Below are 20,515 nucleotides of genomic sequence, written 5' to 3'. Positions count from 1 at the left end.
ATGCACGTTTGCTTAGTTTTACAGTTGTAAACATGCTTATTTAAACATGTATTTATTTTTATTATATATTTTTTAATTATCATATAAATTTTAAATAAATAAACAATATCATAAAAATAAATAAAAGATGTTTAATATCACTTATATATAAAAAGTGTGTAGATAACGGAAATTCTTAGTTTTAACAGTTTTTTATTTTTTTTGTTATTTTAACGAAATATTCTTATATTTAACCGAATATCATTATATTTAAAGGTAGATTGTAAACATGATTTAAACTTAAATAAAATTTAATAAATAAATAATTAAACAAATTAAAATAGGATATTTTTGAGATATTGACTTAAACTTAAATTATATTAAATAAATAAATAATTAAACAAATTAAAATAGGATATTTCTGAGATATTTTACAATGATAATTATTTAAAAATAATAAAACCATATGTTTTATAACTTAAATAAAATTTAATTAAACTTAAATTTAAATTTCACGTATTAGAATAATATCATATTAAACATATAATATAATCTACTATCAACTAGCAACAAATTTAACTTTAAAATCCATGTATAATATTAATATTATATTAAACATATAATATATAATCTCTTGTTGTTATTGCCAAATTCAAAAACTAAAATAAACATAAACTTAAACAAAAATTAATTAATTAATTAAAATAGTCGATGCATGTATACTATGATTTATATACATATGTTATGTAAATATATATCTATGTCAATGTTATATTTAGATGTCATATATATAAAGATTATTGATATAAATATTTATATATACTATAGAACTATAATTCATTCTATTATATAAATATATATATTTTAAAGTGAACGAATTTTGATTAAAATTATAAACAATATTTTGCCCTAATTTTTTTAATACATTTATGTCATACATTATATTAAACATATTTTATTTATTTTTATGATATTTTTTATTTAAAATTTATATGATAATTAAAAAATATAATAAAATTAAATACATGTTTGAATAAACATGTTTACAACTTTAAAATTAAACAAACGTGCATTGCACGTTGCATCTACCTAGTAGTGTATAAATGTATTAAAAAATTTAGGGTAAAACATTATCTATAATTTTAATAAAAATTGGTTCACTTTTTTTCAAATATATATATAATAGAATAAATTACAGTTCTATAGTATATATAAATTTTATATCAATAATTTCTACATATATGACATCTAAACACAATATTAATATATATTTACATAGTTACATGACATATATATATATATAAATTACAATAATATTTAAAAAGAAATTAATAATAGAATAAAATAAGAATAGAAAAAGTCATAGTGTAGAATAATATACAAGCATCAACTATTTTTAGCTTCTAATGTATCTCACAATGTCATTTGGTGAATTTGATGAAGAAAAAATAGCTTCAATAACTTGATAAAAAACAGACTACCACACAAATTTATTAGATAAAAAAAATGATACAACCACACGTGGTTCCACTAAATTTTTCAAACTAGAAGAAGATGACGTAATAGTAGTAGAAGAAGAAATATGCAAATTTTCATTAAGACCATCACTCTCGAGATCGAGAGTAGCAACACCATCGACAATGTCGAGGCCAAGATCCAAATACACTTTTGCGTCATTTTTATTTTTATATACATAATTATATATGTTTATGTAGAATGGGGAATTTCGATTGGTGGGTATTTCTTGTTTTTGTGTTTTATATATTAGAGAAAGTTGAGTGATTTATGCGATTTGTAGTATTGGGTTGGCTTTATTATTTTTAAATAAATATGATTTAACTATTTAAATTATTATAAAATATCTTAAAATATCATATTTTGATTAATTATTTAATTAATTTTGTTTAAGTTTATGTTTGTTCTATTTTTTTTAATTTAGCAGTGACAACAAGAGATTATTATATGTTTAATATAATATTAATATTATAGGTGGATTTTAAATTTAAGTTATTTGCTAGTTTTTTTTTTTTTTTTAAAAGAAGTTTGTTGTTAATTAATAGTAGATTATATATATGATATGCTTAATAATTATATTATTCTAAAAGTGAAGTTTAAGTTTAATTAAATTTTATTTAAGTTATAAAACGTATGGTTTTATAATTTTAAAATAATTGTCATTGTAAAATATCTCAAAAATATCTTATTTTAATGTGTTTAATCATTTATTTATTTAGTTTAGTTCATGTTATTTATTTATAAGTTAAATATAATAATATTTCGTTAAAGTTAACGGAAAAAATAAAAAAAAACGTAAAATTTTCGTTATCTACACATTCTTTATATAGAAGATATATATATGTATATGTGTGTGCGTTTAATATAGAATGAATACATGAATGAATAAACTCATTTAGTATATATATTTGATACAGGTTTTTTTACCGCAAGTGTATTGTGTTATTATAGTATAATTTTAATTGAAAATGATATCGAACCCATAGGGATTGATTTATTAATTATACTAATTACTAAATATTTAAGCCTTTAATTTTAATTAGAGAAATAAAAAATAAGAATGTTTAACAAAATAAATAAAATAAGAATGATGAACAATTTGAAAATCAGAGAATGGAAACCTAGAATATTGATTTTCCTATTTTAAATTACGAATCTTGGTTAATAAATTATTCCAATTATTCTCCGAATTTGTAATTTCAAGAACCCTAATTTAAATCATCTACATTTCTCAAGTGTAAGTGATTTTAATCTAAATTAATCAACAAGATATCTCTATTCAATATTAATTAAACAAGAATTCATTAAGCATTATGATTCTCTTATTGATCATGGAATTTATCAATCTCACACATTTCCTATGTCATGCAATTCTAGGTCCAATTGAATATTACCTCTCTCAAGTGTAAAATCCTAAATCTCAGTTTAACTCAATGGTAATCAAGCATTAAAAAGATAACATTAAACAAAAGAATGCATGAACAAATTAGAGAAACTTCATGAGAATAATATAAAAACTTTAATTCAATAACTTAAAATATTTTCATCAATACTATAGAAAATATATTTAGGTTCATGATCACAAACATTAAACCAATAACATTCATGTTCGTAACTAATTAAACTAAAAAGAAAAGTAAGAGAAGAAAAACTAGATTACATGTTCAATTTGGCTTCAATTCTTCTTCTCCTTTTTCTCCAATGTACTCTCTGCCTCTAAGACTTTCCAAAAGTTCCTTTAATGAAACCCTAAGCTTATATTTATAGCCCACAATAAATTACCCTGAAAATTCCATTTAAAATTGATTAAAAATTGGAATCTAGGCGCAATGGTGCCTGAAGCTTTGACTCGAGATGAAATTTTAAGTTCTGGCAGCAGTCTAGGCGCAATGGCGCCTCTCGGGTCAGTTTCTAGTAAACTCAATTTTTTAGCTCGTTTCACTTCTTGATTTTGATACTGCTCAGTAAAACATGCATAACTTTTTCATTCAAACTCCAAATGCAACAATTCAAAAATGTTATGGAAAGTTGAGAAAAAGATCTACAACCTCTATTTCTAAGAGTTTTTCCATAATATAAAGGAATAATGGTAAAAATTCGACTTGAAATTCCATGTTGGCTACAAAATCATCAATTAAGCTCATTCCTGCACACTTAAGAGAATGCATCAAAACTAAACAAAAACTTAAGGAAAGTACAATAATTCATAGTTTAAAAGATAAGAATTAGTGTATAAATATGCTCTCATCAATAAATTTATCATGAAAGATTATATATATATCATATCTCACATATATATTTGAAAAAAACAATCTGACATATGGCCCATCACCCTTGGGCGGGGTGGTGGGGGCTTTGGAGGTTGGGGGTTCACCCCCCTCCACTAGGCCCAAAAAAATGTATATTATGTACATATTATACATTGTCCCCCTATGGTGGTGGTTGATGTCTCATTCTGTGGTGTTGATGTTGTTGGTCCTCTTCCTTGCGAGCTGTTCGACGCTCTTTCCCCCAGGGTTATGCTAAAATATCTCCACTAGTGGGGCTTTGGTTGTCATGGCCAAGGTTGGGGGTTCAAACACCCCCCCCCCCCACCAGGCCCAAAAAAATGTATATTATGTACATATTATACATTGTCCCTCTATGGTGGTAGTGGTTGATGTCCCCTTCTGTGGTGCTAATGTTGCTGGTCCCCCTCCTTGCGAGCTGTTTGATGCTCTTTCCCCCAGGGTCATGCTGAAGTATCTCCACTAGTGGGGCTTTGGTCGTCATAGCCAAGGTTGGGGGTTCAACCCCCCCCCCCCCCCCCCCCCCCCCTCAGCCCAAAAAATGTATATTATGTACATATTATACATTGTCTCCCTATGGTGGTGATGGTTGATGTCCTCTTCTATAACGCCCCACATCACTATGACTACTTTTTGGAATGATGGCTGGCCTTGCAAACCAACATGAGTCTTTTCAGTGTGCTTTGTCGTCTCTCGCACGCTTCTTGGGAAAACTTCCTAGGAGATCACCCATCATAAGACTACTCCAGGTCAAGCACACTTAACTTTGGAGTTCTCAAGTGATGGGCTACCGAAAAGAAGATGCATCTTGTTGGCACAGGTAGTACCCATCAATCCATTTAAGCCATCTTCAACTGTGTAGTCCCATACCTACACAGTCTTCGAATCATCACACTTGACCTTCCCCAGGAGATTTGGGATTGCACAGCTTTTACCCGGTCTTTCCCCCTGCAGATCACGAGATTCTGACTATCACACCTTCTGTGGTGCTCATGTTGTTGGTCCCCTACCTTGCGAGCTGTTCGACACTCCTTCCCCCAGGGTCATGCTGACGTATCTCCACTGGCGCGCTGTGTTTGACTTGGAAAATCTTATATATATATATATATGTGTGTGTGTGTGTGTGTGTGTGTGTGTGTGTATTAGAACGTTGGGGTTCATCATAGTATGTTCTGTACTACATTGTAATATCTATGATTTTATTATGTAATAAAAAAAATCTGACATATATATCATGTTATATATATATATATGTTGCCGCCTCTCTTAAAATGGTTGGGCTTACTGATTTTGTAACGCCCTAGACTCCAGGGACCGTTGCGGTGTGCCTTGTAAACAGTGCTAAACTCGTTAATCGAGTCATTTGGCCAAAATCGTGTAACTAAGTTTGATTAGCATTTTAGGGATTAAAAATTTTGGTTAAGATATAACGTTTCATTAGAACGTTTATTGTATATATTGGGATCCCAAAAACATAATTTAAAGGTTTATTACAACAAAATATTTACAACCAGCCGATCTAAGCGGCAAAACAGGGTTTAACCCTAGTTCCTCTCTTTCAAACCTCGGTCGTGGCGGTCGAGCAGCTGCATATGTACACGTCGTCACCTAAGCTCTCCAACTCAAGGATGGTCCAGCTTTCTTTTTCCTTTACCTGCACCACATAGCACCCATGAGCTGAAGCCCAGCAAGAAAACTCAACATGCTCATGAACAATCAAATCATATCTGGCATGCCTAGCAAACATAGCTTTATTCAAGCATGCAACTAAATTTAGACAATGCTGGGGAATCGAGGATAAGAAATCCTGCCCTCCTGATTGGATGACTATCAAGTCAATCCTAATCAGATGAGTGATTTAAAACTAGAGGTTCTGGTAAACCATACTGAGAGAATGACAAACAAGTCACTACGGGGCTCAGCACCCAAAGCCATGCAAATGATGATCAGAATGATCATACAGAGCTTACAGCCCTGAACAGATGAGTGAATATCACTTTGAGGTTCTGTTAACCATATTGAGTGACTGACAAACAAGTCACTATGGGGCTCGATGCCCATAGTCGTGTAACAAAACCGTTACCTGGGCTTTCCTGCAATGGCTCTAATCAGATGAGTGACTGATGGGTAGTCACTAGCTTAAACAGATGAGTGACTGATGAGTAAGTCACACAAGCACTTTTAGTTTTCATCGAACTTGAGGTCGGTCCGGCATTAATGCTCTTGTTGAGTCATCTAATGCAGAATATCGATTAGATCTAATCTTTGTTGGCTTGCGTTGAATACGCTAAGGTCGTTCCTGACTTATGAGTCAGCACTGTGTGACCAGTGCCCAGTACCACTGCCAAACTTGACTAATGAGTCACAGCTTCACAGTTGATACTGACACCTTTGCCAATTCTGACTAATTAGTCAGTGCCATGCACAAGTAAGCAATGCCACCAAGCATATGTCATATGTCGAATATTCAAACATAGGGCATTCATCATGCTTACTTAACAGTTGCTAGCACAACTATGATCATGCACAAACACAGAGACTCAAACTCTAATCAATCTCATATTCAATATTCATGGCATGCCCTAATCACATGTTTCTCGTGCATCACATGCATCACATTTAATCATCCAGCATGCCTCAATAATAACCTATGCATATGAGAAAGATTGCTGAGCATTCAATATGCTATCAATGTTTACATTTAAACATCCAACATGCATCAAGAATAACCATGCATGTCACATATGGGGTGCAGTTTTCTTACCTTTGGTCCAAGCATAGGTTACCAAATAAACGAGCCACAAGCACGATCCCGATTCCAAGCCTCTAGTGATAACCTAGTCACAACCACAAATGGTGATCCAATGAGTTCAAGTTCTAAAATCAATCCCAGAACCAAAACCTAGCCTCCAAGACATCAAACCCCACCAATCCGGGTAGTAGGAATGATCCCGAGGCCTAAAACCAAGTTCCCGAGGTCAAAACACCCAAACGAGCTCAAAAACCTGCCTGAGCCACGACCCTAGCACCTTGAGTCGCGACCCCCAACCATCCAAGGAGCAAGGGCTGCGGCGCCCCACACACAGGGCCGCGGCGCCCAGCAAGGCCAACAAGCCCCCACTAGCTTCTTCGAACTAGGGTCGCGTCGCCCAAGAATAGGGTCGTGGCCCCCAACCCAGAACCAACCATAAACCCAATTTTAGCCTTTTGAAACCTCCCAAAAACATACCTAAATACCTCCTAATCCAAAAATCAAAGTTCCCAAACATCCCCATGATCCAAAACCCATAAAACCCAAGCTTCAAATCTAACAAAAACTCACCAAAACACAAAGTCCAATTCAAGCTTAAAAACTTAAAAAAAATTTAAAACTTAAAAATTGAATTACCTCCAATTGAGTTGTTTCCAACTAAATCCTCCGGCTAATAAGCTTCTAATCTTTCCTAGGATCGATATGCCTCGATCCTCGCTTGATTCCGAGTCCTAGAACTCAAGTTACCTTCGAAAACACGATCGGGAGACAAAAATGAAACTTAGAGGGAGAGAGAACATACAAAATGTTCTTTTATTCTTTTAAAAGGTTACTTCAAGCTTAAGTAGCCTCAACCAAATCCTAACGCTCGGGGTCCCGAAAACACTCCCGAGGGCAAAATAGTCAAAACCTCCAGAATTTCCCCCTGATCTTACTAACTCCCAATTTATCACCAAATATTTATTCCTATTACCCAATAACCCGGTAATGCTCTAAATACCCCTTGACTCACTCCAAGTGAAGAATAAATCCCGTTGTGACTTTCCCACTAGCTTACCTCCTAGGATCGTCTCGTGCTGGGTAACCCTAGCATAACCAAAGAATAATAAAGCACCACACACATATCACATATATGCCAAATATACCTGAAATGGCCAAAATATGAAAATCACCCAATTACTCAGAAATGAGTTCACATGCATATTTAATACACCTAAACATGCATATAATCATTTAATAACATAATAAATCAATTATGGCCCTCCCGGCCTCCTAATCAAGGTCTTAAACCCCATTAGGAAATTTGGGGCATTACAGATTCAGCATTGCTATATAGTAGAAAATAAAATTTTAATTTTAAAATATTCCCCCCATCCAATTTTTGCAACGTAACAATGTGGAATTTGTTGAAACGGCAAAGAATGACTTAGTGTAAACTCATTAATATTAAGATTTGGCAACCTTAGATCGACTAAGTTCAAACTCCCAAAAGTGCTCTCGACGAGAAGAGCTTGGAACCTTAGAGGTGGCAGTGGTGAGTGCAAGGTGAATATGGAGGAGCTTGTGGGGCGTATTGAGAAACTTCATGCAGAGGAGGAAGAGGGAGATTGGGAACTAAACAATAAGGTGGAGAGAGTGGTGTCATGATTTTATTTGGTGGGGTATTTTTTGAATATTGTAACGCCCCACTTTTTTGGGGCTCTATCTGTTTATGTACCCATATTATGTGAATAATAGTAGGGAACGTTATTCTATGTATTTTATGTGAGAACCTAGTTCTTTTATGTTAAATGTTAGCCCTTATGGAAATTATGAGATTTTCGGCCTTAACAAGACTCTTGATTTTTAATCGAGTCAAAAATCCCTAACCGGGAAATTCTCGGTTTGCATATTTTTAAGAATTTGGTTAATTATGGAAAAGATTATTATTGTGCATAAAATAAGGAAGATAAAATAAAATAAAATACTTTAATAAATTATGTTTCTCATGAATTGTAGAAATTAGAATGTAGAGACATTTATTAAGGAATGTCACTTAAGTGGTATGAATAGTCTTTAGTGGAAAATTTCATAATTTAATTAAAGTATCCTTTTAATTTATGATCATGAATTTATTTTATTCATGGTGTCACACTTTATCCTATTTAAAATTGTACCTTAAGGTTTTGTTTCATGAAACTATGCAGAAGTGTGTAGGAAATTTATAGTAGCAAAATGACCCTTTTAGCCTTGTGAAATTTCTAAAGCCTTGTTTCTTTAAAAAAAAAATAGCGGTAGGGGGTAATTTATAGGGTTGGCTGATCATGTGCTCCTAAAAGGCCATGATTAGTTTTATTCTTAAAAAAAATATAGAAAAAAATATATATGAAAGGACTACTCTTACCTACACCTATCTAGTACTTGAGTATTTTTCAAATACCCTTCAACAAGTAAAGAAATAGAGAAAATCATAAGAAAAAAAAAAAATCAGACTCTCTATTTCCCTCTCTCTCTTGTACGGTTCTCACTCTCTCTTTCTCAAAAAGTTAGGCTTCATTGAAGCTTCTAACCATAGAACTCAAACCTAGTTCAAGGTAAGTCCTTTGAACCTTTCATTCTTTTTTTTTCTTCTTCTTCTTGTAGGAGTTGAACACACCACAGCTCCCCCTCCATCTCTTTCCATTTTTTTAATCTTTTTCTATTGTTATCTACTCTCCATTGAAGGAGAACAAGATTTTTTGCTGTCTATAGAGCCCATTCCAAGTGCATGCAATCTTGGTTCTTGCATGCACAAGTTCAAGCACCAAGTTTAAGGTAAAAGTACTTTCTAGGGTTTTAAGTCGTATTCTCTGAAGTCTATACTCACTTTTTCTTGAGTATATTCTGATATTTATGGTTTGGGGGTGTTGTTGGAGGTGGAGAAACGTTTGGGGAAAGTCTAGAGCCAACCTTAGAAGCTTACGCCCTTTATCGAACTACAAAAGGTAAAAAACTTGCATTTTATCTTTGTTTTCTTATAGATGTGAGCAATCTGAGTTTATGGGTTGTAAATTGATTTTAGCTTAGTCTTTTGATGTGTAATACTGTATTTTAAAGTTTCCATGTTGCATGCATGGCTATATTATTGTTGTGTTAGTTGGAATCCAAAGTTCCTTAGGACATTGGAAAAAATTGCTTGCTGTCAAAATCGTGACCTGACTTCCAAGAGTTTAATCACAAATTTTATGAACTGTTTTGATAAAAAAAAAAAATATTTCATATTTGTGTAGTTAAGAGAAAGTATATAATTTTAGAATCAAGAAGCACCTAAAAATATTTTATATTCTTTGAGTTATAAGGATTTTGGGATTTCATGTGCAATCTGAAATGTTGACTGGCAGTTTTAACACTAAGACTTTGAGCAGCGATTTGAATGGGTTAAATAATTATTTGTGGCTAAAATTTTAACTGTATATTTTAGTATATTCAATATTAATCCTATAAATTATTTTTTTAAAATTCACTATAGTTTGGGAGTTATAATTTTTCAAAGTTGGAAGATTAAAACTGGAAATTCTGTAAAATATGGGCAGCTTAAACTATAGTTTTTGAGAACGAATTTCACCTCGAATGAGAATTTTGATTGAGCTGAAATTTTGTGTAAACATTTGTGTTATATCAAAGTTTAAACCTGTATAGTCTCATAGCAAAACAGTAAGCGGTTTAGAATTGGTGGCATCCCAAAGTTGGGACTCTCTCATAAAATGGGCAGTTTTCAACACTTAGAAAATATTAGGGTTTGCTACAATAATTGGTTATAAAATATTTTTCACAAATTCGTTACAAGTAGATTTTTAATTTATTCTTAATATGATTAAATAATATTTTTCTAAATTAATTATATTAAGATTTTCATTAAATTAAGTAAAAGGGCCCAATTGCCCACTTTTGGAGAATAACACTAAAATTGGTTTTCATTAAAATAAGCAGACCTATTTTTAATTGGTTACCATTTTGATTAGGCTTGTCTTAAAAGAAATTTTTGTAAAAAAATATATAATTTAATAAATAGGTCTTGATGTGTAAAAATGGTATTTTGACTTTTTTTTTACACAAAAAACTTTAAGTAGAGTTTATTGGTGTATTTGGTAATATAATGAACTAAGTAAGTACAACTTTTATTAAAATAAATTATCTCCAAGGAAAAATTAATATAATGGAAGTTGTAACTAGTTTCCTAGAAAGAATCTTTAAGCAATATTTTTCTAATAAGAGATTAAAAGAGATATTTCTTAGAGATATTAATTAATGGCAGTTTTTACAAAACTTGCAAGAACGTTGTAATTAGACCACGTTACCATTAGAAGTAAGACTCCGCAGACTCATTAATGACTCTGGATACTCAAGACTTTTACCTTGAGGACTAAGATAGCTATGGAACGGATTTAGAAAGTGGTTTTGGAAACCAGTTTTCTTCGACACTTAGAGGGTGTAGTTGTTTTAAAGGTTAAAATGCATGTTAGAATTATGGTATGACTTAACAAGAGTCAAGTATTCGATTTTCAATGCCCAAATTATTAAATAAACTGTTGAGATTGGTTAAATATAATGGTTAAGTTGTTTACACATTGAGGTGCAAAACACTTAACGGTTTTCACTTAAAGAGAAGTGAAAACATGAGATTGTGTAGAAGGCATCTAAAAGTGACTTTTGTGGGTCTAAAGTGATACAATGAGGTATCTAAACGTTCCCAAAAAGTTTGGTAGCATTTGGAGCAATTTTAGGACCATTGGAGTGGTCCAAAGTCATAGAGGGTGGCGATACATCGCCCCTAAGTGGTGTAGCATTCCCTAAATGTGAAGGGCTTCAAAAGCCCTAGCCTGTCAAGCGATACATCGCCTGGGCGGTCTTTTAGGGTCGTACAGTTTACGCAAAATGCTCCAAATTATGTGTTTTAAATGCTCTAATCCTATTGGTTATACTAATGATGTAGAGTCCCATAATGTTTACATAGTTAGCTAGCTAGCTAGTAGTTGTAGTATTTTAAATTTCGTGGATTTCGATTCAAACCGGGACTTAGTTGGAAACTCCTGGCAATAGTTATGGATTTTATAAGTTTAACCTATAGTTTAAGAATATTAATTATAACATAAGGTTTGATTACTATTGTTGGTTATAAATATGATATTTATTATAACCTAAGGTTTAGATAGAGCCAATAGGAATATGACACTTGTCATAAGCATGATTATTAAAGAATTATTATAAGGGAATATAAGACTTAGTCTTCACCAGAAACTATTAGGGTCGTAGTTTGACTCAGTCAAAGTAGTTATCCAACCTTAATTATGCTGAAAAAGTGCAATTACGTGTTTAAAATAATCACGTATGCCGATATATCGCAACATTAGAGCCGATATATCGCCTGACAATGAATACTGAAAACACGTTGACGTTGCACGATCGTACGAACGGATAGTCGGGACTAGAGGGCAGCCGATATATTGCCACATAGGGGCGATATATCGCCTATATTAATCTCTTTTTTTTTTAATTTTAAAAACCAACTTTGACTCCTTAGACCTACCTCTGATAGTTTTGACCGAGTCTTCAGCCTCTGATTGACGAATATTCAATTATCTTCAATTAAATTCATTATTTTTATTCAAGCCAAAAAGAAGATTTTTATTCCTAGAACTCTATAAATAAGACTTAGAACCCAGCCCTTTCACTTACTCTTCAGCTGTGATCAAACTCCAAGGTGCTAGTGAGACCATAAGAGTGATAAACACTTGGGTTGGGAAAAAGCTTTACCATTCTTAAGCTTTATCAAAGACTTGGGAAGTGAGGATTAGAGTATTTCGGTATTGGAGTTAGGCAAATCCATAAGGTCAACAAAGGTACCCTTATTCTTAAGTTCAATTCTGTTTGATTCTTTGGTTTCTTTAGTTTTCATTCAGGTTCTAACTTTTGTTATGGTTTTGTGGTTAGGTTTTTAAGTTCTTTGAACTTAAGGTGTCTTTTCGGTAAGTTTCTCTCGGTGGTTTAGTTCTATTATTTTCATCTCTTTCTCTTAAGAAATACTCACTATTCTTATTATTGATTTAGGAGTGTTCCAAGTCCCGCATTTGTGCTCATATCCTGATTTTGGTAAGGAAAATATGATAGATCTTGTATGTTTGTATGATATGTTATGATTATATGTTATGTTTATGTATAATATGTTATGATAAGTTTATGTTTTGATATGTTATGTTATGATTTACCCTACCTCAAATATTAGACAGGGGGCCTAGATGGGTTATCATACACTACATGTGATCTAACCTACCTCAAATATTAGACAGGGGACGTAGATGGTTGATCACATGTCATAATGGCCATTATTAGTATAGTCCTATATGATATGCGTTTTTATAGTCATATGTTTATAGTATATGTTATGATATGTTTATAGTATATGTTTATGATATAATTTTATGTATATGATTTATGTTGTTAGTAGTTTTTCCTTGCTGGGCATTAGGCTCACTCATTTTCTTTTAGTGTGATGCAGGAAAATAGATGCAAAGGCGGAAGGATTCTTGGAAGCTTGGTGTGTGTATGGAGGTGAATGGAGTGGATGGGCTGCGTGTCGATTCGAGGACAACGTTTTTTTTTTGTTTTAGTCTCTTTAAATTACGTTTTTATGTATTTTTCCGCATTTAGATTTTAAACAATTTTATTTAAAGTTATGTTTCATTTTAAAACAATGAGCTCATTTATGTATTACAAATATTATTTGTAAAGTTTTCAATAAAATTATGAATTTTCTTATGTATGTTCTCTCCAAAGTTGTAGTTATGTCTAGTAGGTTTAATGACCTAAGTCTCATAGATAGTTGGGTCGTTACAAATGATGATGCCTACACTATATATATGGGTTATTAGAGTTGAAAAACTTTGATCACACTTTCCAACTCTTTCTCTAAATCTCATTCTCTCTCTAGCTCTCTAAGACCAAAGTTTTCTCCAAGAAACTCATCAAGCTTGCTTCACTTGCATGAGTTTCAAGGCTTGTTTAATCCCAAATCTCATTCTACTTAGTTGAAGCTTCAAGCAATTGGGAAGTCTTGGAATAGATATTTTGGACAACAATATTCATATTGTGTATAAGCCTTAGAAGTTCCTCAAGTTGAAGATTCAAGTTGCTCAATACAAATGTTGTATCTCTCTAGCCATAATCTTGTATTTTGTAATTCTATTATGTTATTCATTGTTAGTATTGATGATTTAATATATCTAAATTCATCTTATCATCATTTAATCATTAAGTTCATTATATTCAAGATTAACATTCATATCATGAATATGTTTCTTTGATTATCAAGAATTTCCTTCATACTTTGAATTTGAATCTTGATCAACATCTAGGGTTTGGAATATTGCATTATTATCACAAATTATTGTTGATTTGTAAAGAGTAAAGCCATATATTCCCAACAATCAAAATCTCTAATTCTAATTACTTTCATTTTATGTTTTCCATAATCAATAATGAGGGTAATTGGTTCATCTTCTACAACCTTCGAATCCTTGTTTCAAGATTTGGTTTATGTTGGACACATAACCATGAAAGATCAAATAAAGTTCTATTTAAAAATGCTCTACATGAATGTGGATATGGATTCAAAGTCTTCATCAACAAAGGATGAGACAACTCAATGGGATTACATGCTTAAGGAGACTGGTATCATCAAGTTCTTTATTTCTAAATGCGTAGATTTCAAGAATTTGAATGAAATGTGTTTGCTGCCATATTTTTGTGAGTTTGATATCATTGTTTATATTAAGAGTACAATGGTGAATGTTAATAAACAATTCAATGGTTATTGTTGTACTTGTTTTGTTTGTAAAGTTATTGATCATCATGTGAGATATGGAAATTGTAAAATTAACCATAATGAGATTGAGGTCAATACAATTGATGATGAGATCTTGGTGACATTAATTGAATTTAATGCATTCAATGAGGAATGTATGATAACCCTAAAGATAATTGACATAATTCATGCATGTAGTGATGAGATTAATGCAACCTTAAGAGAATAAGAACATGGCAATGCAATTGATGATGGGATCATTGCAAAAGAAAGTGAAGATACTAAGGTCAATGCATTTGATGTTGAGATTATTGCAAACCTAAGTAAAGATACCAAGGCCAATGCATTTGATGTTGAGATCATTGCAACCTTGAGTGAAGTTAATGCCACCCAGGGAAAGGTACAAGGATGATGGTATGATACTTGTGCCACCATTCATGCAACCTATGATAAAACTATTTTCAAAACCTTTGAAAGTGCAAAGGTGGGACTTGAAGTCCAAATGGGAAATGAAAAGAGATCCAAGGAACTTGGAAGGGGCTGAATTGATGTGTTCTTCACTAATGGAAAGAAAATGATCCTAATTAATGTTTTCTATGTTCCCAATATCACTAAAAACATTATGAGTGGAAGTCTATTGAGTAAATCTGATATCAAAATGGAGTTTGAATTCAGTAAACTTACTTTGACTAAGTTGGGCACTTTTGTAGGAAAAGGTTATACATGTGATGGAGCGATCAAACTTTGTGCTCTTGATAGTGACAATAGTGATATGGCATCTAAATCTTGCAATGTGACTAATTCTAATTCTATTACTTTGTGGCATAATATACTTGCTCATATAGGTTATAACACAATTAAAAGAGCTGCTAAATGTGGATTAATTAATTACAATGTGAATGAGCATGATAAATGTGAATTATGTGTTAAATCTAAAATGGTAAAGAAACATTTTCCAAGTGTTGATAGATGTTCAAACTTGCTAGATTTAATACATAGTGATTTTGAATGACATGTTGACTAAAGGAGAAAATAGATACTTCATAATTTTATAGATGATTGCTCTAGGTATACTTATGTGTATTTACTTAAGAGTAAGGATGAGACATTTAATGCATTTAAAATCTATAAAACTAAAGTAGAAAATCAATTGGAAAGAAAAATAAAGACTCTTAGAAGTGATAGAGGTGGTGAATACTTTTCAAATGATTTCAATGTGTTTTGTGAACAACATGACATTATACATGAATGCACTGCACCATACACTCCACAACAAAATGGAATAGCTGAAAGGAAGAATAGGACTTATCTTGAGATGATTAACTCTATGCTTTTACATGCTAAATTGTGTTATAATTTGTGGGGTGAAGCCTTGCTTGCTGCGTGTCATATATTGAATCGACTTCCTATGAAAAAGAAAAATGTGTCTCCATATGAGTTATGGAGAGGAAAGAAGCATAACCTAGGCTATCTTAAAGTGTGGGGATGCATTTCTTATTGCAAGAGCACGGAGCCTAAAATGACCAAGTTGGGTCCAAGGGCCATAAAATGTGCATTTGTTGGCTATGCCTCAAATAGCAAGGCCTATAGGCTATTATACTTGGAGTCTAATGTGGTAATTGAATCAAGAGAAGTGGAGTTCTTCGAAAATATGTTATATTGTGATAGCAATTCTCAAGAACCCACAAGTGTTGGAGAATCTCTTAAAGAGAAAGATCCAAAGGTTGATGAGCAACCCATATTGCCTCGGAGAAGCCAAAGGCTTAAAGAATTAGTATCAAATGAGACATGTTCTCAAGTGGAGACACTCTAACTAGTAGAGGGAAACCGGTTCTTCAAGTTGAGGATGATCCCAAAACATTCCAAGAAGAAATGTCTTTGAGAGACTCCGCTTTTTGGAATGAGGCAATAAATGATAAGATAGATTCAATTATTTCAAACCACACATGGAAATTGGTAGACCTTCCTCAAGGTTCAAAACCAATTGGGTGCACGTGGGTATTTCAGAGGAAATATCACACCGATGGCACATTACAAACCTTCAAGGCAAGACTAGTAGCCAAAGGGTTTAAACAAAATGAAGGAGTCGATTATTTTGACACGTATGCACCAGTTGTTAGGACAACCACTATAAGAGTACTATTTGCCTTATCATCAATATATAACATTTATGTTCATCAAATGGATGTCAAAACGGCATTCCTAAATGGAGATCTCGATGATGAGATTTATATGGAACAACCAGAGGGTTTTGTTCTAAGCAGAAATGAACATAAAGTGTGTAGGTTTGTTAAATCATTATATGTTTTAAAGCAAGCACCGAAAAAATGGCATGAGAAATTTGATAAAGCCATAATTTCAGATGGGTTTAGACACAATAATGAGGACAAGTGCTTATACTCTAAGACTTGTGATGACTATGTCATCTTGGTGTGTCTATATGTTGATGATATGTTGATTTTGAGTAATGATATGAAAGGCATAATGGAAATGAAGAGGTTTCTATCTTCCACTTTCAAGATGAAATACCTTGGAGAGGTTGATACCATCTTGGGTATAAAAGTGAGAAGAAATAGAGGGTGCCTTAAGTCAAGAACACTATGTTGAGAAAGTGTTTGACAAGTTTAGTCATCTTAAAATTAAAGAGGCAAATACACCATTTGATTCAAGCATAAAGCTTGAAAATAATAATGGTAGAGTAGTGGCTCAACTTGAGTATGCAAGTGCATAGGGAGCCTAATGTACGCCACTCATTGTACAAGGGAAGATATTGCATATGCAGTTAGTAAACTAAGTAGGTTTACTAGCAATCCAAGTATGGAACATTGGAAAGTGATTGAGAGAGTTCTAGGGTCCTTAAAATGACCAAGCAGCTAGGCCTCCAATATTCAAAGTTCTCGAATATACTTGAAGGATATTTCGATGCGAGTTGGATATCAAGTGTCTGAGATAATCTCTCCACAAGCGATTGAGTGTTTATGCTCGGAGGAGGAGCGGTTTCTTGGGGTTCTAAGAAACAAACATGTATTTCACACTCAACCATGGAGGCCGAATTTATAACTCTAGCGGCAACCAGCAAAGAGGCTGAGTGGCTTAGGGATCTCATGTTGGAGAACCCAATTTCTGAGGATGAGGTATCGACGTTCTCGATACTTTATGATAGTCAAGCCACATTGGCTAGAGTATATAATGGGAAGTCTAGACATATAAGTCTAAGACAAGAGTATGTGAGACAATTGATTCATGGAGGAATCATATCAATCTCATATGTTAAGACAAGTTAGAACTTAGCGGATCCATTTACAAAACCTCTTGCGAAGAGGTTAGTAAGTTCTACTTCAAAAGGGATAGGACTAAAACTCCTAGACTATATTCACCAATGATGGTAACCCAACTCCAAACTTGTGAACATCAAGGGTAAAAGTTCAATGGGTAAGAACAAGTTATTGGGTGAATAGTTTCAACACTAAAATCATGTGTTCCATCCAATAATGGTTAGTGTTGGTTGCTACCGAGTGAGGGTTAAGCTTAGGGTTTTTAATGAAGTTTAGTTGTGTGCAACAAGCATCTTTAAAGGTAGCAAAGATGTTGTAAGAACTTCACCTATGTGAACTTAGAGGTGGTGTCGTCTCTCATGGGAGTTAGAGTTTCTCCCCGGGAAGTTCATGAAATGGATGAGCACATGGCCATATAAATGCTAAGTGAGAAAAGTGGTAAAATGAATGGTTAAGTGGGGGTGTATGTGGTGTTACCAGTTTTATCATTAAGGAGTACTTGGTTCAATCTTTAAGACACCAATGACTTCGATAAGGCTTTGTAATACTTTCACTAAGATAAAATTCAAATCAAAAGATACTTTATTTTATGCACCAAAACTGTTAATCTAAGAAGAGATGATTATATTTAACCAAGTGGGGGAGTGTTGAGATTCGTTAAATATAATGGTTAAGTTGTTTACACGTTGAGGTGCAAAACACTTAACGATTTTCACTTAAAGAGAAGTGAAAAAATGAGATTGTGTAGAAGGCGTCTAAAAGTGACTTTTATGGGTCTAAAGTGATACAATGAGGTATCCAAACATTCCCAAAAATTTTGGTAGCATTTGGAGCAATTTTAGGACCATTGGAGTGGTCCAAAGTCAGAGAGGGTGGCGATACGTCGCCCCTAAGTGGCGTAACATCGCCTAAATGTGAAGGGCTTCAAAAGCCCTAGCAGGCGATGCATTGCCTGCTAGTAGGCGACGTATCACCTATCAGGCGATACATCGTCTGCATGCAGGCGATGCTTCGCCTTGACAGTCTTTTAAGGCCGTACAATTTACGCAAAATGCTCCAAATGATATATTTTAAATGGTCTAATCCTATTGGTTAGACTAATGATGATGCCTACACTATATATATGGGTTATTAGAGTTGAAAGTCTTGATCACACTTTCCAACTCTTTCTCTAAAACTCATTCTCTCTCTAGCTTTCTAAGACCAAAGGTTTCTCCAAGAAACTCATCAAGTTTGCTTGACTTGCATGAGTTTCAAGGCTTATTCAATCCCAAATCTCATTCTACTTAGTTGAAGCTTTAAGCAATTGGGAAGGCTTGGAATAGAGATTTTGGACAACAATATTCATATTGTGTATAAGCCTCAGAAGTTCCCCAAGTTGAAGATTCAAGTTGCTCAATACAAAGGTTGTATCTCTCTAACCATAATCTTGTATTTTGTAATTCTATTATGTTATTCATTGTTAGTATTGATAATTTAATATATCTAAACTCATATTATCATCATTTAATCATTTAGTTCATTATATTCAAGATTAACATTCATATCATGAACATGTTTCTTTGATTATCAAGAATTGTCTTTATACTTTGAATTTGAATCTTGATCAATATCTAGGGTTTGGAATATTGCATTATTATCATAATTTATTGTTGATTTGTAAAGAGTAAAGCCATAATTCCCAACATAAACTTTCTAATTCAATTGCCATAATTAATCTGAGTCACTGTATGGGTTCACTATAGTGTCACCTAAGCTGGAAGGCTCACCTCTAGATAGAGAAATTTTGCAAACAAACTAAGAAATCCAAATAAGACAACTTATGAATATTTGGATACAACATGATATGACTAGTTTTTTAAAAAAAAAATATTAAGACTTAAGTGTACTACTAGAAGCTAGTTCTGGAAGGTTACTTGAGATCGTTGTCCTAAGGGAGTTCACATACTCATAAGTAAGGTAAGCAGTGATGATTATAACAACCGGCTAGCTACCGGTATCTACTAAGAACTGGGTATCTCTCGATAAGTAAGTAAACAAGCATCGGACGCCTCCGGTGACTTGGTAAATAAGCTCGATTGGCCACCGATATAAGTAAGAGGTTTGGCTTAAAACCCGTGACATAAGAGTCCGGTTAAACTCCGTGACACATGTATGTAAGATGATTCTGGAATCAAACTATTAAGATTATGAGAGTATGTTGAATTCTTCTAGGATTCTTAGTAACCGATGTATTTTAAATATACACTCGTGTTTGTGTTGAGTGAGTTAAGTAAGTTAAGTATGATAAGATGATACGTACGATATACATGATATGCATGTTAAGTGTGATAAATTGATAAGTACGATATGTATGATATGTTGGTTTTTATAGATCAAATCAGAGATTATACGCAGCGGAACAACAATCAAAATTGTTAATTTAGCCCCACAAGATTTCTAGATCTAATTCTTCACAAACATATATATATATATATTGAATCAAAGAGATGAACATAAAATTACCTTAAGTCCTTCCTTGCTGCTATCTTTTTGTACGGAAAAAATCCTTGAGATCTCACATCAAGATCTTCCGAAATGTTCTCAGCACACAAAGAACGAGTGTGGGCTCGCTATACAAAACAATAGACAAAATCTATTTATCAGATGTTCTCAACACATGAGATCTCATAAAGTTTGGACCTAAGTTTTTGAAGAACAGTGACCTATGCTTGTATCACTGTTCTCTTTCTCTCAGGGATTTCACAATATATTTTCTATCACTGAAAAGTATCGCTCTGAAAAACTGATATCCTATATTTAATATATCCAATATATTAAAATAAAATATTAGTTATTTAAAACAATTTAAAATAACTAATCAGTTATCAGATTTTGTTTAAATAAT

The sequence above is a fragment of the Humulus lupulus genome, chromosome 1, assembly GCF_963169125.1.
Source record: "Humulus lupulus chromosome 1, drHumLupu1.1, whole genome shotgun sequence".
NCBI lineage: Eukaryota > Viridiplantae > Streptophyta > Magnoliopsida > Rosales > Cannabaceae > Humulus > Humulus lupulus.
This window is presented reverse-complemented; position numbering follows the sequence as displayed.